Below are 27,251 nucleotides of genomic sequence, written 5' to 3' on the forward strand. Positions count from 1 at the left end.
GATCAAAACATACCACATAAGAATCGATTAAGTTGCAAACACACTATATTAAACTCTCATTCCGTTTCTGCATAACATGAATATACTTCGTTTTCCCAGCGGCGTAACTAAATTTGAAAATAAACAACAAGTAATTTGTGTGCAATTTCTGGTACTTTTATACACGACAATCAACGGTAGTTTACTGCAATCTTGAACCTTCTTGAGAGCAGATATTCACATAGACTTTACCGGAAAAATGTAATTTTATACTACGATATAAACATAATCTGAAACAGGAAATCATTTGTTCCTTTGGTATCAAGAATTCTCTGAATATGTTCTTTAAATAAATAACTAGAAGAATTTACTTTCATATTTCCATAATAAACCGAAAAAGCATAAAGTAATTTAATAAACATTTGCTTTCTATTCTGTAACCTGTAGTCCTGAACAATATCAACTAAAGGATTAATTTATCGATATTAATTGAGAAAAAAACAGAATTTAAACACACCTTAACATACAATACAAGACGGAACAGTCCAGAGTACAAATAATACATTGAAGGACTTTAGAAACATTTTCGTAATGGAGATATTACTTGAGATTAAGATTATTTCTCCTTTATCGTTTATCTTTTATCTGTTAATAAGGAAAAATTAGTTTTATGTTGTTCATTGTGTTTAAGTTATTTATTTGAATGTTTACAAAAAAAAGAGGGTGCGGGGAAGCCGAAGAGCCATACATATGTTTCAATTTTACAAATGAATTCATATTTGACGAAACGTGAGATCTATAGTTAGAGGTTAAAATAAATACATTAAATTAGAATTTGAATTTGTTAACCAAATAACAAAGCACATACAGTTAAAGCTTACAAATTCACCCTATGAACGTGTGTGAATTTTTATAAGCATTCAAGACACGATCTTTAAGTACACTTTAACTGATATAGCCTGAAATGTTATTATGACTGTATACTTGCAAATCAAAACCACATATGTAAGAGTTAAACTTGTAATTCAAGTAAATAACTATAAAATGCAAAACATAGAGAATAGCAAAATGTCGGCAAATACAATTTAGACTTGGCAAAAATCATGAACATTTGCATCATAAACATTCATTTAAAAAGTTTTTAGTAGGCAGAAAATCAGAATTATCGTGGATTTTGGTCAACTGTCATGAAAGGTAGGTATAAGGGTGGGAACACTTTAGATTGTGCAGTGTAATTAGTCCGCTAGGGTTTCCCTGGGTCACTTGAAGAACTTCAATCATATTTTGGTACTCCTCGTAGATATAGAGTTAGCAAATGTTTCTACGCTAAGGATCCTGGGATTCAACAGGAGCACGAGTTATTGAGATTCAATATTAAACATTGCAGTACGTCTTAGTATTGACAATTTATGGCTAAACGAATCACTCACTTGTTTTCCAACCCACCATAAACAAATAAATATTTGAATTAGAATGCACCGTGAAAGTATTATCATCTACCTATATTAAAAATTAATAAAATATTATAAAACTAATTGATATCAAGCTAGTTAACTATTCACCATTCCCTACGAATATTTATTTTTTGCTTCAATTTCAAATTGCATATCTGTATATGCTAACGAGTAAGTAATTCGCTTAGGCAGTAAATCAACTAATCCAGCAACCAACTCCATAATATTGACAATTACAATGTACATTTCAGTGACATTAAAGGTCATATTGTCTTGTAAACTACGGATGAAAATTTACTCTCAACATCATCAGTGAGTTCAGCTCAATTCTTCTCTCTATCGTTCATATACTGTATGTCTTAGGAGTTTAATGCCATATTGTTGGTGTCATAATAAAGCGCTTGATTGCTGTATTCTTTAGCATCAATTTCAGAGTAATATGTGGTGTGCTTCTTGTACAACATGGCATCTTATATTTTCAAGGAATTATTTATTTATCTCAGGAACTCCTCATTGCGCTTATACTTACTCATTGTATTCTCTTCGGCTTAATGAGGTGGAACGATATAAGAACTTTATCTTTTGATATTTTTTCTGTTTAACATTAACAATATTCTAGGGGTTAATTTCACACTTTTTTTATTCTATGATAACATTAAGTGTAAAATACCGTTCTGGGCTCAGAGTGTATTCCTGTTGAATTTCAGGAGACACTCAGATTTCATATGAAAAATTAAATTCATATATCCGTACATTATTTATTTTCAATAAATCATATCATATACCATAACTACATTATATTAATTTAAGGATAGGACTCCGAACAACCCACTTGGGTACAAAGAACTTTTTCTCCTGATTCACACTCACAAGTATTGCAATCATCGATGCAGCGTCCAGTATACTTCCCCTTACAAACAACTTCACATGGCTGGACTGAAAATCAAGAATTCATGGTAAATAACAATAACAACAACAATTACTTTTATTATTATTATTATTATTATTATTATTATTATTATTATTATTATTATTATTATTATTATTATTATTATATAGTAATGATTTTTCTTTGTACATTTTATAATCGTTCATCTGGTAAACCAGATTTAATTTATTTCTTCATTATTTATCGATTTCTGAAATCAACACAAAATTCAGTTAATCACATTTCTCATAGAACTCTTTAAAATATATTACTCAAACGTGTTTCTCAAGTTATTTGAGATGAATACATTTTACTTTATTTTTTGTTTGTCTGATGAGTGTGCAAATTGTTTTCAATTTATAACTACAGTGACTAATTCTTTGATACGAAACAATTTGCGGAAAACTAGAATATTAATTTATAGACACAAACAAATTGGTATTCGCACATGTGTCAATCTCTTAGCTGTTGAATATTAAAGTTCTGGTGGAGAGTACGTTGTGGCTCGTTTGCATGCAATCTTTATCATAGTTTAAGATTATAGGAATCATACGTTTGTTGTCGCGTACAGCAGAGTTCCACATCACCAAACGGAGAGAGTGTTAGAATACCTGTTCTAAATGAAGATCTAGGGTATGGTGTAATAACTATTTCTGGTATCTACTTTCTATGATCACTTAATGTGACTTTCTATTATATAATGTTCAGATATAATATTTACTCAGTATGAATTGTGGAATGTATATACAAATTGAATTTCTAAAATACGATAATGAACATGTAGTTTCGTAATTTATAGGTAAGCTTATTATATTAGATTAGTATATTCGTGATGATATTGTGATTCTAAAACATACAGAAATGCAGAAAAACATTATTATTGAACTAAAGAAGCAAGTAGCAATAGTAGTTTTCTTTTTTGGTGATTGCCGTTTTGAAGTGTCTCTTGTAGGAAATATATTAACTCTTGTTTCTAAGTTTAAACGTACTTGCATGTTGATTTCAACCATTAGTGATAAAATTATTCCTTTCAACTGTGTGTACAATGTTGTCTGTAAGACTCTTGACTTTCTTTACTGTAATTCCAAAACCAAATTTCTGCACATCAATACAGAAGTTATATACTTTTTATTCCAGTACTAGTGTTAAGTGAACAGAACAATACCATATCAAGCACCGGAGCATAATTTTCTATACGTTTTGCAATAACAGATACCCCTACCCTCGTGAAAGCTCTTTAAACTACTAAACGGTACTTTTATCTCTTTCGAGACTCAATACGTAGAATAAATGTAAATTCAGTCCTCCATGCACTCGATAATTACACTGAGAAAAATCCGTTCTCCGGACAGCGGTATATTGTACAAATATACGGTATCCTCTTGCTTACTATAGAAATCAATACGGAGCATACGTTATCCGTATGATACATAGGCACTGCCGTTTGATGTTACATCATGCCGTTGCAGGATGTATGACATCTAACAGTTTTCCGTATATCACATGTATATACTTATGTTACCTTCGTCAGGTATATGCTATATACGTCCATTTGTATGTGAGATCCTGACCGCCTACATTGTTTCATACAGAAAGTACGTATAGATGGAACACTTATACAGAAAGTATTATAAAACATGCGTTTTCAGTTATACGTCTGGTGTACGTTAAGTCCAAAAACTACAGGAATTACGCATGTAACCTATCTTTTTAAGTATGCCACCTACAATTTTTTTTCTCAGTGTACTTTTAATATGAAAAGTTTATTTTTATTGTTACCAAAAGAAGGTAGATTTGTGACAGTAATGTAATCTCGTAACAATTTCAACATAATAGACTAGTAATAACACCTAATACTTCTTAACATTTTATCTGCTAACAGGTTAATCACAAATGTTTGTCTTCGTATGGATTTTAAACACTGACGCCGATTAAATTAGAAAATTATGCAGAATTCAAATAATTCATTAATATTTTGGATATTTTCTTAAGATATTCAATTCTTTAAAAAGAAGAATACAGATATAGTACTACAACAGAAAATTAGAATGATATATCTATAATAAAATAACTCATTAATATTTACGTAATCGTACATGCTGTACTTCCTACCTGGTTTAAAATAAACGCGTCAAACAACGTTCCGCATAACATATAAATCATAACTACCAACTACAGCTATGTTCTTGGTTTCCTTTAAAACCAGTAGCCCCACATTATACACCCACGTCTGGATTACGAATGAAGCTAGATGTAACATCATCTTATAGCCAAAGTTCTACACTTCAGAATGTTGTGTATTTCTGAATGGTTCGTTAGTATTTACTTATACTAGAATATAACTTATATGCCATAAGATGGATGAAAATCAGGAACAAAATAACCACGACGAACGGAGAAGTAAAATCAAATTTTTTGAAGTTAAAGATAATAATATTACATTCTGAGCAGATTTTGTCATTCCCTTAACACTCAACCACACTAGTCATTAGGAAGTATAATGGGAAACATGTATAAAATGACTTGCATGCATTCTTTTGTTTTATTATTAGGCTTCACCAATTCTAAAGGGAGAAACTGAATATCAAGTGTTAGAAGCCAGGGCCAGATAGACCTATACTTATTTCAAGATAATATTTCCCTTAGTCCTTGATTTTGTTACTTACAAATTAAATTCTTCCATTTTATAATGTTATCTTTTCTCAAAATATGGCAATTTTCCTCTTCCGTACAAATAATACTAATTAAGATGTTTCCTGAAGTAAAAATTCATTCCTTAAGAATTTTAAATCAATATAGTTACGAAACTAAACTTACTTTACCTTACGTCAGGGTAATTCTTAAATGCCTGAATACTCAAAATCATACAAAATTAACATTTTTCTTTTGCTTATTTCTTCCTAAGTGACAGGACATAATGACATGCAACTTACCACAATTGTAAATAATGTTATTCTACAAGCTAGAATGTCAAAAATTTCCAGTGTTGCCGTCCATAGAAATTAAAATGATGTCAGAAAAACAATTAATCTAAAGTCTAACTTAAGGCAGCGAGTAGAGAAACGAACTCAACTGATTGTTTTACGTATAATTTCGTTTCGGTATCTTGTGTACTACGTTTTAAATAAAATTATTAGATAATTTTAATAACTGTATTTTAAAACTATTTCGTTTATTACAAAATAAATACAACTATTGTTTTAAATGTAGTATACAGAATACAAAAACAACATGATACGTAATCAAATACAGTTTAGCCCGTTCGTCTAGTCGGTGATTTAATTTAGATTTTGGGGCAATTGTTATTCTGGAACACTGTAAATTCTAAGGTTGGAAATATTAGACATTAATATTTTCTATTGTTGAATAACATTACGATTACAATAAGTTGTATTTCGTTATTTCCTTTCACTTATAAAAAAGAAACAGAAGAAAATTATTAAATTTGTATTGTTTTTAGTATGTCTGACTCTTCATCCGTATCAGAATCTTTCAATTTAAGAGATATTGTATGATTACAATATGAAAACCAATATCCTTCAACTGCTCTACTGTTAATAAATTAGAAATAGTTTGAATAAACCTATAGTTAAACGACTTACCGGTACGTTTCCCAGTTTTAAGTTTGTGCGATTTGGATACAGACAATGCAATTAAATTAAGAATGAGCAATACCAATACTAACTTCATTCCGGTCACTTGCTTAATGGTGTAAACAGATGCTGAAAAAAAAAGAGTAACAACGTTAATGTTTATTATAAAATACAGTCTTATACTTGAAAAGGTTTCAGTAAGCTGTCTTTTGAGAAAGAATGGATTCAATTAAGACGAACATGTTATGTTACGATAATTAATGAAAATGAAATAAAATCTTTAGTTTTACGTCCCAGGTTTATGCCTATTAAGCTAAAGGAGACGGTTATTTTGACAAACGAAAGAATTGGTGGATTGAAGAAAGGGGGAAGAAACGGGCGAACCCCGAGAACGGTTGATCCCACGAGCACTGTGTTTGTCCACCACAAAGTCCAAACAGCGCGAGCTGGGATCGAACCAGGGACCCAAGCCCCGGAGGTGAATGCTCTACCACTGAGGCACCGCGCCCCCAACGATAATTAATGAGAAGTAGACTGCGCACATAGAGATATTGTAAATTCTCATTGTCCTTTGAGTATAGACAAGGTGTATTTTCTTGTAACTTGTAGGAGCTATGTCTTGTTTACCTAGGTTTAAGCGAAATCTGTGATTAAGTCTACAGGTTAATCAGTAAACAACAAAAGAGGTTGGTGTTTGGTTTTATTGTTGATCCCAACAACAAGTAGCGTAATAGACATCCTAGTTATTCGTTGTTCAATTACTCTTTTGTTACTTGCGTATGTATATTTTCCTCTCCTGAATTTTGTATTATAGTCTAAAACCTTACGCTGTTTGGAAAGTATTTTTAAGAATATTAAATTTGTAAATAATAATTAATCACTTTAAAGATTACAGTAATAGAGAATTTTATGAAAGTGGAAACATTATTTTCAATATTTGACAATAATATCTCGCCTCTAGTGAAATTTCGCTGGAGTCCTTTCTTTATAAATGCATTGTTAGTTACTAATGCAGGAAAATATGCATATTATTAAATATTTTACTATATCCTAGTTGAAAATTGTCGGTGTTTAAAATATATTGTTATAAAGGTTTTTAAAATGCACATTACAACTTTCATTTTAAGTGTTCTTGAAAACCTATTTCAATTCAAAAGTACAGGTATTTGTCTTTCAGAAAATAGTTTCGCGGTATTGAAAGTAAAGTAGCTCTAATAGCTCCTGCATTTATATAATTAATTTATAGGATTATACTTTCCATCATTTTCTGAAAACAATGATAATAGTCTTGTTTTGTCTGGTCTATAGGATCAGTGGCCGTGACAGTTATTTACCATAGCACGTTACAAAACTATTCCCTTCGCTTCGAATCGTATTGGAAACATGTTCGAATATCGAATATCAATCTTTCAATAGGATTTCGACCTTGTCGCGGTGCTTGCCTTATAATACTGCAATTTGTCGTGCCTGTTTAATAGACGAAGCGTGTAAAAAGAATAATTGGTTGGAAAATAGGTAAAGAATTATTTCCGACCATCCTTTCTTAGAGAATAAGTTTTGTTTTTATAATATGTTTCGCGGGGACTATTTTTCCAGCAAATTTACCTGGTAACCAATTATATGATCTATTATCATTTTTGAGTCATGAAGGGATCACTTGACGTTCAACTGAGTGCTCAACCGATACACCTTCACTAGATACCTCAAGTCCGTTACGAATTGAGCCCCCACTATAACACAAACGAAAATCATTTACAAGATAAAAACTTTCATCCTTAAGTTATTGGGTAAATACGATGCACTTCGTCCATCGTCACCTTTGTCTTTACGTTGAATGTAGGGTTAGCAAAAAGGACTCATTCGTTTTGAAACGGCTATACTTTCAAAAGTATTAAACATACACACATGAAAGATATATGGAAAGAGCCAGAAAGTCACCAAGTTTATACACCCTCTACAAATGTTCACCAATATGTGGCCCTTGGTGACACGACAGTCCAGACGATACCCACGTCTTTTTCTTACTTTCCCTTCACTTTCACTAATCTTGTACTGCCACACTGCCACACCCTATGCGAAAGATAATGGACTCGTACTGTCACAAAAAACTGGTGAATTTGTGGTTCTTTACATGTATCTTTCATGTGTGCGCGTGCAATACTTTTGAATATATAGCATCTTCAAAAGAATGAACCATTTATGATAACCCTGTATTAGCAAGTTCATTAGGTATTACAGGGTCACGAATCTAAGCCCTCTTTTGAGGAGTCAATAATCTAACAGGGTAGTCTTTATTTGATGTATAGCATCCATTTCATTCGTTATTAGAATTACAAAACATCTTTCACTCCCGAAAGTTCTGGCATTCGAACGCCTGATCTCTCCATCAAAGGTTGTGGTCATCATGTGTGCTTACTATTTACTGCAAAGTGTCTATTATTAATGTGATCTCTACAATGAAATTGTTTATTGAAGTCTCCAATACCATTTAAATCGTCCGAGGATCAAACCCTTGATCCAAAAACCTGTGTAGAAACAGTTAACAGGCCAGGTTCATCTGGAGAGCGTTTATTAGAATTAACACAAATATCAGCCTTCAACAGTTGTTTATGAATAAATACTTTTTATTTGCAGCACAGGTTGTGGATTCGATGTTAGCGTCCACAAAACTAGCAAGTAACCTGCTTCTTCTCTTTTCCTTCTCTTTACGGAGCATTCATGAACAAACTAGAAATGTAGCCAACAAAGTTTTGTCAACTTTCTTGTGGAGGACTGTGTCCAATTGGCCCTCACACCGTGACCTCAATGCGAATGGAGATAAAGCGAAAGTCAGTTATTGGTGTGGCTTCAGTTTGTAACGTACCGGTTTACCGGTAGCGATTACATTATATTAATACCGGTATGCATGTTGATACTCGTTTACTCGTTACATGTTTGATGGCTCCCGTATTGTGTATCTGTGCCAATTTTATTTTATTATTGTTATGTTCGTGTGTTTGTGTTAATTACATAGGTTAGTTGTTGTTAGGTCGGTTTGGCACACCTTGGCAAACCTTTGCTTCCCCTGATATTTCGTAATTATATAGATTTAGGCTATTATTCTATATCTGAGCACACGTTTGACTTGTAAAACCTATATTGTTAGGCGGAATATAATTATGTATAAATAAATTAACCGGTGTCACAATGTGCATTGTGCTGAGGAAGAACTGCATTGCGGTAATACAAATATAATTACGATAATAATAACGAAACATTACCAATGCACTTCAAAAATCATATTAAATAGTTGAATAGTAGAAAGGGGATTTGTATTACACACTTTATTAATTTGAAAATGGTATTATTATTACTCACCAAGATTATCAATTCAAAATTCTTGTATTTTTATACTTAATTATAAATAGAGCATTAGGCCTAGCGTTAGGCCTAATAATAATGACAATTCAGTGAAGCTTTAGTGAAGTTTTCTGCTGGGTACTACCAAACTCAACTGATTAATAATATTAGACGTATTAGGATTATATTTATAAACAGTAAAATCACTAAATTGGGATAAAGCAAACATGATTTTAATGATAGTTGTTGATATACTGATTTTTCTAAATTAATGCAATTAACTATAGTGTGAATTAATAATTATACATAAAATAGGATATGCACGAGTAGTTAGGTATAGAAGAAGAAGAAGAAGAAACAAATACAAACCAGCAGCAAAGGGGGTGAGAGAACTCGAAGTTGAAATTTATTATATTCTGAAATTATTTGATTTGTGATATTAACCTATAAAAAAGATTGTGATTTAGGAACACCTTAAATAGTTTCTTTAGATTGCCGAGTTCTCGCAAAATTTAAATTCAACCTTTTCTGATTCCACCCCCGCTGGTCAATAGTTGCTGGAAGCCATGATAGCAACCAGCACATAAAAACCAGTTTGAGGAACCAGCAGATGACCAAGATTCCCTGCCATCCGGGACTGGAAAGTTGTTCATCTTATGATTCCTTAAGACTGTAAGTAATTGTACCTGACTTCCAGGTAACCAGATTTTTCTTAATTTGAACAATAACATCTTTATGGAGATAAAAGTTCGTCTTCCAAGATGGCGTCGGTGACGTAGGAGTGTATTGTGAAATTCAACAGTTTGAAAATTTTTTATAAAAAAAACTAATAACTCTTGGAAGTAATCTTGCGAAAAATGATCAATATGAGTACTATGGATAGCTAAATTTCGTTTGCGTTACGCATCTCGCTTATCTGCCATAAATGTCTCCACGTTAATATTAATCTTTACAGTCAATTCAAAATTTTGCATGATATAATGAATCTCAATACGGAATGCATTTAAATATAAGCGAATTTACCCTTATTGCGTATTCGGTACATGTTCTTAGTTACTGTAAACTCACGGTATGATTAGCTTAGCTCCGGAATATTTTATGAAGGTTGATTTCACCTTGTGGCTCTTAGATTTATATGACTGACAAACTAATGAATTGATCCACCACATTAGTATGAATTTTCTTGCATGTTGTAAAAAAAAAAGTAAATAAATAAAACAATAACGTTCCATATTAGTATTGAGAATATCCTGTCACGTACTTACGTTTCTTATCATCAATCATATCATATGTACATAATTCGCTGTCCATTATTTTTTTTTTCTTTCTTTTCTTAGTAGTGCATAAATAGAATATTTTAAAGTGTTGTCCGAGGGCGGGCTAAATGCTTAAGCCATATCTGATATATGCTACAGTTTTAGAACTCAGTTGGAGTTATACAGTAGCAACACAGATTGGAGGACATTGTAGAATATGAGTGACAGTTAGATAATTATGTCTTCAGAAATGGAACGTTCAGTTTTTTTTTCATAGATAATTAAAAAGGGGATGGATCAGTATTTGGTAGATTTTTTTTTCCCTTTTCTTGTCTGTAAACTAGTCATGATACGAATTTAGTCGAAGAGCAATTATTGTAAAGTTCCGTAGTTGGCTACTCAAGATCAATCCTTGTCTGATATATTGTAGCTAGTGTACCGATTCGCTGAAACTGTCTTGTGATTATCAAATATATCAATTGAAGTATCGATATGCAACTTTAGGAAACTGTTATAAGATACAATTGTCTTAAGTTATTAATCAAACTGGATTTTTTTTTCAAACTTGTCTCCGTTTTGTAATGATAAACCGACCTAAAATAATAAAAATTGTTATCCTAACTTGAGCTTATGATTTCGAATAAACTAATTTGTTAAATAGCAATGTGAACAGTGATATATATAGAGGTTGTAATAATACGGAATCTTACTGCTGGTTTACTGCTTAAGCAAGAACCTAAATGTCATGTTCTAGAACCGAGTCAGTTGTGCGTTATTTCGTTGGAACAAAGCAGTATTACAGAACTTAGTTTTTTTTTCTTTTTCTTTATTACCTATTCAAAATTGGTAAATTATCATAGTTTATAATATTTAGAAATATTCATCACTCTGTTTTAGTGGATTTTAAGAATCTTTAACGAAGTGGTAACCCAATTCAGGAATTTTGATTTATTTTCGAGATTTTCTCATTCCGGGAAAAGCGTGTTTTACAAAGTGGCGACCCAGCCAGGATGATTATTAACTTCGCTGTAGTATGTAATACTGGTGTGAGATTCTGTAATTACAGTGGGGATAATTATGGTAGATATTGGAGATGCGTGACCCAATTACTATGTAAAAAAAAATGAGTGAAATATCAGTGAGACGACATGAACCAGAAAAGTACAGTTGTTGTGATAGCAGTAGTGCTAAAGACAATGTAGCTATTTGTTGTGAAAGCTGTGACCAGTGGTTCCATATAAAATGTTTGAATATGTCATCAGCTGAATTAGAGATTCTAAGACAATCGGAGGACAAATGGTATTGTGTTACATGTAAAGTGCAAGAAAATAGAGAAGTAAATACTGAAATGAATGTACAGGCTGATATCAATGCTGTTGTAGGTCAGGATGACATTGTTGTTACTGGTAGAAAAGAGAAGCCAAAGAAATCTGTCCCAGAAATCGAAATAGGGGGTGGTCCTCTTTTAGATAAGTTAACAGCGATTATTGCAGGGTTGAGATTAGATATGTCCTCATTTAGAGCAGAAATAGCAACAAATATAAGTGACTTAAAAACAGAAATGTCATCTATCAGAACGGAAATTAGTAATGAAATGACAACTAATATAGGTGAATTAAAGTCAGAAATGTCAAAGATGAGTAATAACATTGTATTTCTGAAAGAATCGTTTTCTTCTATGAAAATCGAATTAAAGAATGAAGTTGTAACTGAGTTCGCTACTAACGGAACAGAAATAAGAGCTATGGGGTCACAATTAACTGATAGTATTGGACACACAGATACCCAAGTAGTCAAAAATTTCTGTGGTGTCTTAGATGAATCAAATAGTAGTTTACAAACAAATGACATGGCTGCGTTAGAAGCGCCTAAGTTTAGGTCTCATATCTATGTTGTTAATAATAATAATTTAACGGATGAGGCTGATTACAATGATGTAGAAGTAGTGATAGATTTAGTTTGTAGTAGTAGATGTAAGTTGATAGGTGTTAATAAATATTTGTTAAAAGAACCCCAAAGTTTGTATAGCTCTTTAATGTATGCTTATTATGAAAAAGATCTATATAATAAGGTGGCGAATGTTAGTCGAATAGATACTGTAAAATTTCGTATAAGAAATGATGATCTTGAGATTTTCTCCTGTATTTGTGATAAAAGAAGAATGATTGAATTTAGGAACCAGAGAAAAGGGATAGAGAAACCTAACCGAATAACGAGTAAGGATTTCAATTTAAAGAGATTGAAAGTGTTTATATGGTTGATAGGAAATTGCTCTAGCCAGGGTCGAAGACATATGATAACTAAAAACAACTGCTGGAAGTGGCTAGAAGCACTTCATAGGATTAGACAGGCTAGAATCTCACCGCCTGTATTAGCTCCCCCAATTGAAATTGTAGACGTGGATTTTCGCTTGTTTTGTTCTTGTTATGGTTCTACTAGTTCATTAAGTTACGTTTTGTGGTTCTATAGTTACTGTAGAGTGTAAAGGATTATATGTATGCGATAATAAGAGGGTTTAGAAACTTATATTTAAAAAAAAAAAAATCTTTTCTGGTGGCCTTATCTAACCTGGAAATTAGTAAAGTTAGTGTAACTGTAGAAACAGAAACAAAATTTGTAAAAGAGCAACAAGCTGAAGAAACCCGGAAGTTGTATGAATTAAATGAGAGAACAACGAACATGGTGAAAGTGTTAGAAAAGGACGTAGTTGATGCATATCGACATGGGCGCGATTTATGCAAACAAAACACTGAAAGTTTAAAGACCTTAGTATATGATCACCTAAATAAAAATAATTCAGATCAGTCGAGCCCCATTGACCAAAATTTAATTGGAAAAACATCGAAGCCTGTTAGAACCGAGAATAACATGTCTAATGAAAACAATGAGACTCCGGTATTCGTGTTAGATGGGACGCGAATTAACCGAGAAGAAAACGTCGTACATATAAATCTATCTTCATCATCTGACTCGGATGAAGAGAGAAATAAGTATAAAAATAAAAATAAACGGCTTAGGAATAAAACCGGTAGAAAGAGGACGTCGTGTCGCGAACCGTGCGTCATGCAATGTAAAAAGGCAGACATAGTTGTAAATGATAATGTAGAAATGGAAACTTCAGATCTAGATAAGACAAGTAAACAATGGGAAAACAGTCCCTCATACAAAATGGGTGCGGGATCTTACCTGCGCGAATTACATCACTTTCCACGGTTTGACGGACAGCTAACTCAGGGAGTGGCACAAATTTTTTTAGATGATTTGATGCAGACAATGAATATGTATGTACTAACCGATAGGGACCGCCTATATATAATTGCAAGATGTTTAGAAAAGTCAGCTAAGATTTGGTATAGAAGCGTAGTAAATCAAATCAAAACATTTCAAGATTTTGTCAGATTATTCAAATTACAGTACATATCGGAGCGAATGGAGAGAGCACAAAAGCGCCATCTCTATTCGTTGCGGTATGACAAAAGTAAACACTCTTCCTTGTTGGGATTCGTTCGGCATATTGTAGAGAAATATAATTCCATTGTGACATCGCTTTCTGATCAGGAATTAAAGGATCTAATATTAGATTGTCTTCCAAGCGAAGAATCGAAAATTTTAAAGCTAGGATCGGTCACTACCGTGCAGGATCTAATACTAAGGATAGCGGAATTAGAATGTAATCCCAATTCTTGTCCAGATTTCAGTGGTGTAAAATTTCAGAATAGGAAACCGCAAATAAGGAAAACTTTTGTTTCGCAGTCTAACTCGACTCGAATTGATAATGCTGCTCAAACAGAACCGATGAAAAATGAAACTTCAGGAAACGAGAACCATTTTCGAACTTTAACTAGTCAAAATTTTAGAAATAATAACGGACAACAACGCCAAAATTGGAGGAGGAATCGGAATTTGAAATCAAGCTGGGGGACGAATGGAGTTAACAAATTTAGACCTATGAATGGAGTCCAACCTTACCCTTTAGTGTATGGAAATGGACCAGTCCCTTATGCTTTATCTGGAATGTATAATTTGAAACCACCATATGGCCAATGTCCTCCGGTTCCTATATTTAGTTCTCCTTTCTTTTCTAACATGCCGGTGGTAACTTCGGTTACTTCAGTATTACACCCGCCGTATCCTTCTGTTACTGCCGAGTCGATGAATAATAATAATATTTCTACGTTTATGAACAACTCCGTTCCTGTTTCGGAAAATATCAAATACGTCATATCTTGAATTTTCCATACAAGGGCTAACGGGATCCTGGAACGTTCGCATCGCGAATTGAACCGAATAGTAAGATTGTTGTGCAGCAATAATCATTCAAAATGGAAAACGGTGTTGAAGACTGCACAAGACTTACTTAATTATTCATATAATAGTGCCATTGATTGTACGCCTGCTGAATTATTTATTTCTTTTTCGGCTGTTGACAGATTTAGGGAAAAATTTCCTTGGCCTCCGGAATTGCAGAATATAGAGAATTCAAGACGTCGTATTCAGGTTGAACCAAGATTGTTTTCGAAAAGAAAAAGAAAATTACAAAATAACGTGGTAGAAATTAAAGAAGGAAATTTAGTAATGGTTCGAACACATTTTCTATCTGATGCGTTCAAAAGAATTACTCACAAGTACATGCCTGTTTATACCGGGCCTTATGTTGCTACAAAAGTGCATCATAACTCTGTTTCGTTAAAAGATTTAAAGGGGAGAGAAGTACCTACACAAAATTTACAAAATGTGAAACTTTTCAATTGTTCTAATGAAAAACGGGAGGAGCTGTTAAAAGATTATAAATAGTTATATATATATATATATAAAAAAAAATTGTTGAATTTTTTTTTTTTACAGGCCACTGGGAAAAATGTAACGTACCGGTTTACCGGTAGCGATTACATTATATTAATACCGGTATGCATGTTGATACTCGTTTACTCGTTACATGTTTGATGGCTCCCGTATTGTGTATCTGTGCCAATTTTATTTTATTATTGTTATGTTCGTGTGTTTGTGTTAATTACATAGGTTAGTTGTTGTTAGGTCGGTTTGGCACACCTTGGCAAACCTTTGCTTCCCCTGATATTTCGTAATTATATAGATTTAGGCTATTATTCTATATCTGAGCACACGTTTGACTTGTAAAACCTATATTGTTAGGCGGAATATAATTATGTATAAATAAATTAACCGGTGTCACAATGTGCATTGTGCTGAGGAAGAACTGCATTGCGGTAATACAAATATAATTACGATAATAATAACGAAACATTACCAATGCACTTCAAAAATCATATTAAATAGTTGAATAGTAGAAAGGGGATTTGTATTACACACTTTATTAATTTGAAAATGGTATTATTATTACTCACCAAGATTATCAATTCAAAATTCTTGTATTTTTATACTTAATTATAAATAGAGCATTAGGCCTAGCGTTAGGCCTAATAATAATGACAATTCAGTGAAGCTTTAGTGAAGTTTTCTGCTGGGTACTACCAAACTCAACTGATTAATAATATTAGACGTATTAGGATTATATTTATAAACAGTAAAATCACTAAATTGGGATAAAGCAAACATGATTTTAATGATAGTTGTTGATATACTGATTTTTCTAAATTAATGCAATTAACTATAGTGTGAATTAATAATTATACATAAAATAGGATATGCACGAGTAGTTAGGTATAGAAGAAGAAGAAGAAGAAACAAATACAAACCAGCAGCAAAGGGGGTGAGAGAACTCGAAGTTGAAATTTATTATATTCTGAAATTATTTGATTTGTGATATTAACCTATAAAAAAGATTGTGATTTAGGAACACCTTAAATAGTTTCTTTAGATTGCCGAGTTCTCGCAAAATTTAAATTCAACCTTTTCTGATTCCACCCCCGCTGGTCAATAGTTGCTGGAAGCCATGATAGCAACCAGCACATAAAAACCAGTTTGAGGAACCAGCAGATGACCAAGATTCCCTGCCATCCGGGACTGGAAAGTTGTTCATCTTATGATTCCTTAAGACTGTAAGTAATTGTACCTGACTTCCAGGTAACCAGATTTTTCTTATTTTGAACAATAACATCTTTATGGAGATAAAAGTTCGTCTTCCAAGATGGCGTCGGTGACGTAGGAGTGTATTGTGAAATTCAACAGTTTGAAAATTTTTTATAAAAAAAACTAATAACTCTTGGAAGTAATCTTGCGAAAAATGATCAATATGAGTACTATGGATAGCTAAATTTCGTTTGCGTTACGCATCTCGCTTATCTGCCATAAATGTCTCCACGTTAATATTAATCTTTACAGTCAATTCAAAATTTTGCATGATATAATGAATCTCAATACGGAATGCATTTAAATATAAGCGAATTTACCCTTATTGCGTATTCGGTACATGTTCTTAGTTACTGTAAACTCACGGTATGATTAGCTTAGCTCCGGAATATTTTATGAAGGTTGATTTCACCTTGTGGCTCTTAGATTTATATGACTGACAAACTAATGAATTGATCCACCACATTAGTATGAATTTTCTTGCATGTTGTAAAAAAAAAAAAAGTAAATAAATAAAACAATAACGTTCCATATTAGTATTGAGAATATCCTGTCACGTACTTACGTTTCTTATCATCAATCATATCATATGTACATAATTCGCTGTCCATTATTTTTTTTTTCTTTCTTTTCTTAGTAGTGCATAAATAGAATATTTTAAAGTGTTGTCCGAGGGCGGGCTAAATGCTTAAGCCATATCTGATATATGCTACAGTTTTAGAACTCAGTTGGAGTTATACAGTAGCAACACAGATTGGAGGACATTGTAGAATATGAGTGACAGTTAGATAATTATGTCTTCAGAAATGGAACGTTCAGTTTTTTTTTTTTTTTCATAGATAATTAAAAAGGGGATGGATCAGTATTTGGTAGATTTTTTTTTCCTTTTCTTGTCTGTAAAACTAGTCATGATACGAATTTAGTCGAAGAGCAATTATTGTAAAGTTCCGTAGTTGGCTACTCAAGATCAATCCTTGTCTGATATATTGTAGCTAGTGTACCGATTCGCTGAAACTGTCTTGTGATTATCAAATATATCAATTGAAGTATCGATATGCAACTTTAGGAAACTGTTATAAGATACAATTGTCTTAAGTTATTAATCAAACTGGATTTTTTTTTTTCAAACTTGTCTCCGTTTTGTAATGATAAACCGACCTAAAATAATAAAAATTGTTATCCTAACTTGAGCTTATGATTTCGAATAAACTAATTTGTTAAATAGCAATGTGAACAGTGATATATATAGAGGTTGTAATAATACGGAATCTTACTGCTGGTTTACTGCTTAAGCAAGAACCTAAATGTCATGTTCTAGAACCGAGTCAGTTGTGCGTTATTTCGTTGGAACAAAGCAGTATTACAGAACTTAGTTTTTTTTTTTCTTTTTCTTTATTACCTATTCAAAATTGGTAAATTATCATAGTTTATAATATTTAGAAATATTCATCACTCTGTTTTAGTGGATTTTAAGAATCTTTAACGAAGTGGTAACCCAATTCAGGAATTTTGATTTATTTTCGAGATTTTCTCATTCCGGGAAAAGCGTGTTTTACAAGTTATACCCATTTGTGGCAGTTCAGTTATACCGTGTGGCAGTTAAGGTGCTACTTACGCAATTACAGGGTGAACATGGGACTTCTATAGACCTTCTTAAGGGCGTGTATGCTGTACGAGTTCAAACTGGGGTCAAACGCCACCGCGCCCAGCCTTTAGTGAATGTGTCGTGAACACGCGGACAGTACAGCGGCGGTTTAAGAAGTTTAAGGACGGTGAGAAAATGCACCATGTGCATGAAGACCAATAGATGTATAAAATGAAGATATTCAAGCAGAAATTGAAACGAACAGTGGCCATACATGTGAGGAACTGGGACTACAATTCAATGTGAGTAAAGAAACCATTTGCCAGCGCCACCAATTTGAGAAGCACTATAAGTTCGGTTGGTGGGTCTACATGATTTGATTATGGGCCAGAAGGTAACGCGAGCAAACACATGTTTTTTTTGTTTTTTTCTTTTTTTTTTTTTTTTTTTTTTGTCTAAACACAGGAAGGAGCCTTTCCTGGACAAAGTGTTGACTTGTGATGTGAAGTGGGTTTTACATTGTGTAAGTTGCGCAGTGTGTAAAGTTGCCCAACATAAAATTTGATTGCGTACATTTTTTGAACCAAGAACGATAAAGACCTGAAACTTGAAACAAATGTAAGCGTGGTCTACGTAAACGTTTTCCAGATCATAACCGATACTGGAGTTTTAAACATTTTTGTGAAGTAACGAAAGAAAGTATCAAAAGTGTAAAATAAAATATTACAAAGCGAAGAAAACCAATATTGAGTTGCAGAAAGCTGACTTCCTGCGGATGAATATCTCTGTATATGTGCAGTATACATGAACGTTTATCCATTGGTGCAAAAATGTAACAAAGTTGATGCAGTGTTGCCATCTAAAAGGGTTTTTTAATGCAAGTTCGTAAAATGAGTCTTTTGACAGAAACGCGGCCCCTGCACACAGTATTGTCGTAAAATTACTGCAACAGGTACGTTGTAGGTTAATTAAAGATAAGGAATGTGAATTTGTACATAATTGATAGCCTGAGTTTTGTTGCAAAAATTTGCGATAAAACAATTACTTACCTACAACTTGCAAACCCTGGAATCCTCGTAGCGGAATGTTAGCGGAATTTTTTGGTGACACATCATTCCCAAAAAATGGTAGCCCTCCCGTTCTCCGAACTTAACATCACCTGACTTTTTCTTTACGGCTTACCTGAAAAACGTGGTTTATAAAAGTAACTCCAGGGCCAATGAGGAAATGAAGACGAACATCTAAACAGAAATTCAATCAATGACAATGAACACTCTAAAAAAATACGTCAAGAAACAGGGCGAAGTCCATAAATTTGTTTACAAGAAAGCCCCAGCTACTTCGAGCATTTGCTGTAAAGTGCTCTTCTCTTTCCACGAGGATTCCAGTGTTGCCAGCTGTAGGTAAGTTATTTTTAACGCAAATTTTTGCATAAAAATTCAGGTTACCAATTATGTCCAAATTCTCGTTGCTTGTCTTTAATTAACCTAAAACACAGATGTACAGTAATTTTATGACAACATTGTTAACAGTGGCAGTGTTTTCCGAAAAGTAAACCACCCATTTTACGGACTTGCATTAAACAATCTTTTTATGTAGCAACATTGGTTCAACCTTGTGACATTTTCGCATCAATGGATAAACGTTGATGTATACTGCATATATACACACAAAAATTCACCAGCAGGAAATCGTTTTTTCTTTCTGCAACTCAATAAAGATTTTCGTCATTTTTTATTTTTTTTATTTTACTTTTTTGATACTTTCTTTCGTTACTACACCAAAACCTTACAACTTCCAACATCGGTCATGATCTCAAAAATATCTACATGCAACACGCTTACGTTTGTTTTAAGTCTCAGGTTCTTATCGTTCTTGGTTCAAAAAACATACGTAATCGAAATTTGGGTTCCGCAACTTTAGGGATACACTGTATATTAAGCTCCACGGCGCCTTCTTCATTGGTTAGCATCCCTTGAACCGGTTCCAAAACAGCTGAATCCAGCAATGTACCAGAAGGAGGTCCTCCAGCTTGTCACAGCATCAATGCAATGGTGCATCGCAAACAATTGAGCCATGTTAAAGAAAAACTCAAAACTCTGGAGAAAGTACTTCTGAATTGAACAATTACCAAATTTTGGTTACGCGTACCTTGGTCTATGCCGTAAACTAAGACGAAGTAATTTTTGGTAAACTTCGAACCAGTGTTCTGTTCGGGGGGAGTGTTTACCGGGACATATAGAAATAGTAAAAATGACGGATATTAGTGTCTAATTCATAGTTTTCACGGTCGCTGAGATCAATAGTGAAACTCCGATCGCATTAACTTCCTAATTGACCCCACAAGCCTGCATGCCGGGAGTCATCGGGTGGGGGGAGCTACCGAGACATGTAAAAAAATCCAAAATGACTGATATTACTGTCAAATCCATAGTTTTCTCGGTCACTGAGATGAATGGTGATACTACCAAAGGTATTGACCTCCAAATCAGCTCACATGCGAAAAATGGGTATTTTAGCTAGTATAAATATGTAACAATACCAGATTAACTGATGGTCGCCTAACAATTTTATCTTTTTTGTATGAAATCACTTTTTTTTAGAAATGCATATATATTTAATATTAAATTACACTAAGCAGATAACATGCCACTTAAAAGTCTTAAAAATATTAATATAATAATTCCTGAAATACTTCTTTTTCTATATTCCAAGCAGTTATTATTTTTACTTCACTATATATATATATATATATATATATATATATATATATATATATATATATATATATATATATATTACGGCCTTGTGTCTTGTCTAACCTTGCACAACAAATAACCATAATACTAGTTTAAGACACGCACAGCAACAAGTTTGTAATCCTGTTCAAGGATTCATATTCGCATCCGAACATTGTTATGAACATGATTCGAAGGGAATAGTTTTATAGCCTGCTTTGATCCAACATAGACAGCTTGTCGTATAGACCAGCACAAGAGTTTATTAAACGAGGCAAGAGTATTATCGATCCTTTTTCGAATAAAAGGATGGAAAGTAATATTATATAAATTAATATAAAAAATATAGCATCTATTCAAGCTACATTACTTCCAATATCGCGAAACTATTTTCTGAAAGACAATTACCTCTACTTTTGAATTCAAATAAGCATTCAAGGATACTTAAAATGAAAGTTGCAATGTAAATTTTTAAATTGTTTTTAACAATAAATTTTAAATAACGACAAATTCAATTAGAATAGAGCAAACATATTAAACAATATGTGTATTTTCTTGCATTAATAACTCCTGATGAATTTATTAAAACCAGAGTCGAGTGACGAAATTTGACTAGAGGCTAGATATTATTCTCAAATGTACAGTTAATGTTTCAAGCTTCATATAATTTTGTAATACTCTAATCTTTAAAATGACTAATTAAAATTTACAAATTTAATATTCTCAATAATACCTTCCAAATAGACAAGTTTTTAGAATGTAATACAAAATTCGTATCTCACCTACAATATTTCTGATAACATCTCACTTTGGTTTTCTTTTCGCGAAATTATAAGCGTCACAACGTAATATTCAATTATAAACAACACTATAATACAACTTTACGATAAATTACAAAACTTCATAAATGCAGAACTGAACACTGTATTCGGAAATAATACACATTCATAAGACGGTATTTGCTTTTCCATGATAAAAACGAGATAAGTGTAAAAGTAAGTGGTCAGGTATTCAGCATAATGAGGTTTGCTAACGACACAGTATTGAAACCGGAGAAGAAGAAGGACTTGCAGGAAGAACTTCCAACCTTGAACGATCAATTACAAGAAATGTGCAAAATGAAGATAAACAAGAAGAAATCCAAAGTAATAAAGTGCACAAGAGCAGGACAGGAAGATTCAAATGTATAGCTCGATAGACAGAAAATCGAAGACTAAGAATTTCCCGTATTTAGGAAGTCTAATATCCTCGGACGGAAGAAGTGGAAAAGACGTAAGTTCCAGAATAGATCAGGCTAGACAAGCATTCAATAGGAAAAGACGAATATTAACATCAAGAAATGTATCGCTCGACGGTCGGAAACCATTTATTAAGACCCAGGTATGGAACGTGGCGCATTACGGATCAGAGACGCTGACATTGAGAAAAGCTGAAATATCGAAGCTGGAAGCATTTGAAATGTGGTGTTGGCGCAGAATACTGCGCATATCATGGACCAAAAGAAATTATTGAAGACGTACTGAAGGAAACTAATAAAGAACGACAGATCATGAAGATAATAAAAAGATAAGAAAGAGCATACGTGGCCATCTTATTTGGCACTCCGATTGGATCACAGTGCTGACAGAGGAAAAGAAAGGAGAACCAGTAAGAAGAAGCCCAGGGCAGTAACGAAGAATAATCTTTATCAAATTATTTAATACAGCTCTCCCAACAGAGAGAAAAGTTATAAAATTTCCATGTTGCCCACCAACCTATAGATGAGGTGAGCAAGAAGAAGACTCTAGACAAGAAGAATAAACCAAAAGTTCTGGTCATTTCAACTATTTTCTTCGAATGGCATTACTGAGAAAAATGTTCGAAAGCAAGAGTTTCGAAGAAATTTCGTCTATGGCGCTGAACCTACAGTTAGATCTTTCAGGCTGCATACTATCTACTTAACAACATTCTATAAATATTAAAGGGTGGAGAAAGTTTCCAAACGTAACAATTAGAAATGGTTTATTTAATTAGTGAGAACTCAATTTCAGCATGAAAAGCACATTTTGATATAACTGAGAATGCATTATTAAAACGTTCATATATATCTACAGGGCAACCGAAAACCTTCTTTTTGTTTTAAGTTTATTAATAAAATCAGTATAAAATATATCTCGCTACATATTTTGTATATCCTTTGTGCAATTTAGTTCATTCGATAGTTAGCAACCAATTGATACATTACCGAACTCCTTCAAATCAGTTAATGGTCTTTTTGAGCAACGGTGAAAAAAGACTTCAGATATATCTGATCAGTAGTTGAAATCCTTTTATTTCTGGTTTACGCATATGGAAAGAAATCAAGAGAGAGTTCCAAAAATTTGAATGAAGAGCAGAAGGGAATCATAGGAAAACCGGAAGTGGATGAAAAGAGGGAGAAGTTTATATTTGATGAAGGCAATGATGTATTGACAAAACACGAACATAAATTAGTAATGATTATTGTTTCCTTTGTACAGATTTTATCTCTACTTATATAATTCAATTACGTCTTAAACTGTCATATCTGACACTTTAGAATTGACAAGCGAGCTGCAAACGCACTGAACTTGAAGCCAATGAGGCTTTCTGTGTAAATTCACACTTCACACTAACAACCAAGACACATTTTACCACTATATAAATAATTGCTACAAGTAAAGGTACCACATAACTGATGTCAACGACGGTTTGTAACTAAATGAAAAGCAACTACTGTATTGTCAACATAAAAATAACTCGTATCATAGTAGTATCATAGAAATGTGTAAAGACGGGCTTATCTGCATAATAAACAACTTCATATCGAGCGGAACATTGGCCTCAGCTAGAAATACTCAGAAAACTATACACTGTTATTTGTTTATCAATTATGTTACCGTCCTTGTTACTCTTATGCTGGCCATTTGTACCATATATAAAAACTAATAACAGGCAATATTTCTCTAGAATAAGCAAGAACATCTGCTACGTACTTAATTAAGTACTGTAGGGATATTAAAATGTGTATTAGTTTAAAAAATGTAAGGTCTTGAATTTACTAGAAATTTGAATTTTAATGGATTTCTTGGAAAATACAACTTCCCTTCCGTATAGTAATTCGATTCTTTTGTTTGTTTGTTTACTCTGGAATTTTCCCTTTTGTCACTGTTTCCTCAGAGGAAATTTTTTTCTTAAATGCTGATAAGCAAATAATGGCAAAAAGGTTAAAAGTAATCTTTAAAATTGAATATCTGAATTGCATAACATACCAAGTCCACTCTTTTTCTTCGCATTTTGAGTTTTTTTTTTTGTTTGTTTGTTTTTTTCTGTTTGCATCTATGTTTTAAGGACTATTCACTTGCATAGTACGTAAATCCAAATCATCAGCTAAACAGAATAACATGCAAAGTATAATCTTGTCTTTTTTTCCGAAATAGAAAAAGTACTCCGGTGGAGTTGGGATGTTATGCTATTCAGGTCTTCAATTATAAATGGATGAATTTTAAGTCTGCACGAGTTTATTTCATCTTCAATTGAAATCCATCTCTCTCAAAGAGCGAATAAGTGTGTTAAGTAGAAGTTGAAATTTTTTATATAAAATAACAATCAAATTTCTTTGGTTCCTTGCAAAATTTTGTAGCAATTCTGTAGAACCATTACATAGCAAAGTACAAAGATGAAAAAAATCACCCTTGCGTGAGTTTGTCTCCAAGATCAATACATGATTTTAAGAGTTAAACTTGTTTCGCTCTTGTTATCCCACTATTTTATCTTCAAAGGAAGAGAGATGGAATCATAGTGGAAGTATATGATAAGTTAAATATTCAAATCACAACGTAAATATTGGAGAAAGAAGAAATCAAAACCACAAAAATAAACCAATCTCAATTTCATGCAAACTAGAATTATTCACATTAATCCAATGTTCTCGGGATTGCAGCCAGAGTGAGTGTTGCCAATGTATGGTAAAGAAAGCTCAGCACAGCAACACTCACCCCGGTAGCAATCCCGAGAACATTGGATTAATAGTAGACGCCAGCAAAGCTGGAAGATCATATAGAATTATTCACGTCTGCCGAATTGTCAGCTGCTAAGCCATCACACCTTCCTGATAAGAAAATGGTCCCATATTATACGTAAAATAAAATCCCTTACACATTAATTATTATTACAATAACTGAATGTATCTCACTAGTTTCCAAGAAATAATTGCACATTTTCTAAAACAAATATCTTTCCCTTTACATACAAATTACTGTTGGATTAAAAATATTATATTCGACTGTAGAAACTCCTTACCTTTGTAATATTCCGTATGAGGAAATACTTGTTACAAGTTCGACTTTTATGCTGTCTCAAAAGCTATATAACTGTCTATGCATATTTACAAACTAAGCAACTGAAACTGTTCCGGAATGTTAAGTCGACTTCAGTTCCTCTTTATGTTAAATATGATATATAAATCATTTTTATATCCTATTGGTTTTGAAGTAATATTTCTGTCATCATCGTAAGAAAAGAATGTCAATATGAATAAGCATATAAATATACTATTCATCTTATTATATTTTCTTCTCCAATTAATATTGCTTTAAGTGTTTGCCAGAAAAAACTAGTTCAAATGATTCTAATATCTAAGGTACTTTAAACTCCCTTCCTATTTATTCCTTGTTCTTTTTCCACCTTTTGATGTTAAGTGTTATGACAAAAAAATACTTGGCGAATTTCGTTTATATGGCATTGTTCCCTTTCGAACCACACATTTAGAAAATATGGTGTCCCGGTTTCGATTCCAGCCCCCGCCAAGTGAACTTTGTGGTGGACAAACAACGTGTGCGTTTGTTTCCTCGGAGTTCTCCCGTTTCTTCCCACTTTCTTCATTCCAAAATTTCATTCATTACTCATCATCACCGTCTCCTTTAGCCTAACCCGCATAATCCTGGGACTTAAATCTCAAAGATTTCATTTCATTTACATTTGCAAAATAAAGAAAAACCGCTATTGATTACAGATTACATCAACACTGTAAATATAACATTTCATTGAACATTGCAGAATGATTGTGAAAAACACTTCAAAAATTATGTGAATATATAATCGGAATGTATAACATATATAGAATTACAACACTTATCTACCATCTGAGAAGTTGTGTTAGAGTTAGCCTATGTACTGGTTCTTCAGCAACGACAATGCACGGTGTAAAAAAACAAAACAGGGCAGTACGTATATCCTTGGCTTCAGGAACATTCCATGAAGCTGTAGCATGTGAATTAGCCCACTAATTCATCGGTTCTTAATTCTATAGAACATTTATGGGATGTTATTTAAGAAGCTCTTCGCACCATGACTCATGCACCAACATCTGTTGGCTCATTGTGGGATGCCATCAGAATGTATGGTGTCAGATCAGCGTAGAAACACACCAGTAACAATCACCATTCATACAACAGTGTCCAGTCCGTATTCTGATCAAAAGATGGAGTAACAAAATATTTGATAGGTGATAGCAATTAAGTGTATAATTCTCACACTACTAGTTTTACTACAAGATTATCTTGCATTGTACAATTAAAATTCAAAATGAAGTCTTTCAGTTTACGTTTCACGTTTATGCCCTTTAGACTGGATAATACGAATGATTAGGGCAAGTAAATGATCATGGAATAATTACTGGAATGAAACTGTGGAAGGAAACGGAAGTACATCAAGAAACCCACGAACAAAAGCTTGTCCACCACAAGCTTACTTCGGCGAGGATCGAATCAGTGATGCCACACACCACAGGTAGGTGCTCTACCATTGGGCCACCCTGCCCTCTATCGTTCATTTATAAAATGACATATTTGAAAAAGTAAAGCAAAATGATTAATCAACAAAGTTATTTTAAAGAATTAGATTTATCAATGTGAATTACTGTATTTTGAGAAAAATTAAAGGTTAAAATATATTATCATCAACTATCATTCCAGTTTTTTAATGTTTTTTAATGTCCAGTTTTATAAAAGTACTACCAATTTTTTAATGTTTTGTACTCCACAAGACCATTGAAAATTATTTCGTCTCCTAGATTGATGTGTAACCTTCGTCAGTGGGATTAGTGGAACAAGCTTTAATACTAATTCTTTTATTAACCCTCCAATACGCGCGCGGGCTACTATTGTAACCCAGCGTTTTTATTTTCCTTGTTGCAAAGTAATTCGAGATGATAACTCAAAGAATGTCTGTGTACCTTTCTATCAACTATCGTTCTGCGTGTTTTAGTGTGTGGTCAAACGTAAAATCGAAAGGAGCTCACTGTTATTCTGCTTGAAAGTTTCATGGGCTACAT

General features: G+C 33.0%; 1 long non-coding RNA gene across 3 annotated transcripts; it reads right to left on the reverse strand.

Annotated features, from left to right (window-relative positions):
* Positions 1-2,185: 2,185 nt before the first annotated feature.
* Positions 2,186-25,297, reverse strand: LOC145691748 (uncharacterized). 3 transcript variants are annotated; one of them, XR_014132528.1, is made up of 3 exons: positions 25,220-25,297; positions 5,964-6,083; positions 2,186-2,369 (listed from the first exon to the last, which is right to left on the reverse strand). It is a non-coding gene; the product is annotated as an uncharacterized LOC145691748 (long non-coding RNA). The 3 variants fall into 3 exon arrangements; XR_014132529.1 differs by lacking the exon at positions 25,220-25,297 and adding an exon at positions 19,232-19,366; XR_014132527.1 differs by lacking the exon at positions 25,220-25,297 and adding an exon at positions 9,312-9,735.
* Positions 25,298-27,251: the final 1,954 nt, after the last annotated feature.

Source organism: Thermobia domestica, chromosome 8 (genome assembly GCF_964235325.1).
Source record: "Thermobia domestica chromosome 8, izTheDome1.hap1.1, whole genome shotgun sequence".
In the NCBI taxonomy this organism is placed as follows: Eukaryota; Metazoa; Arthropoda; class Insecta; order Zygentoma; family Lepismatidae; genus Thermobia; species Thermobia domestica.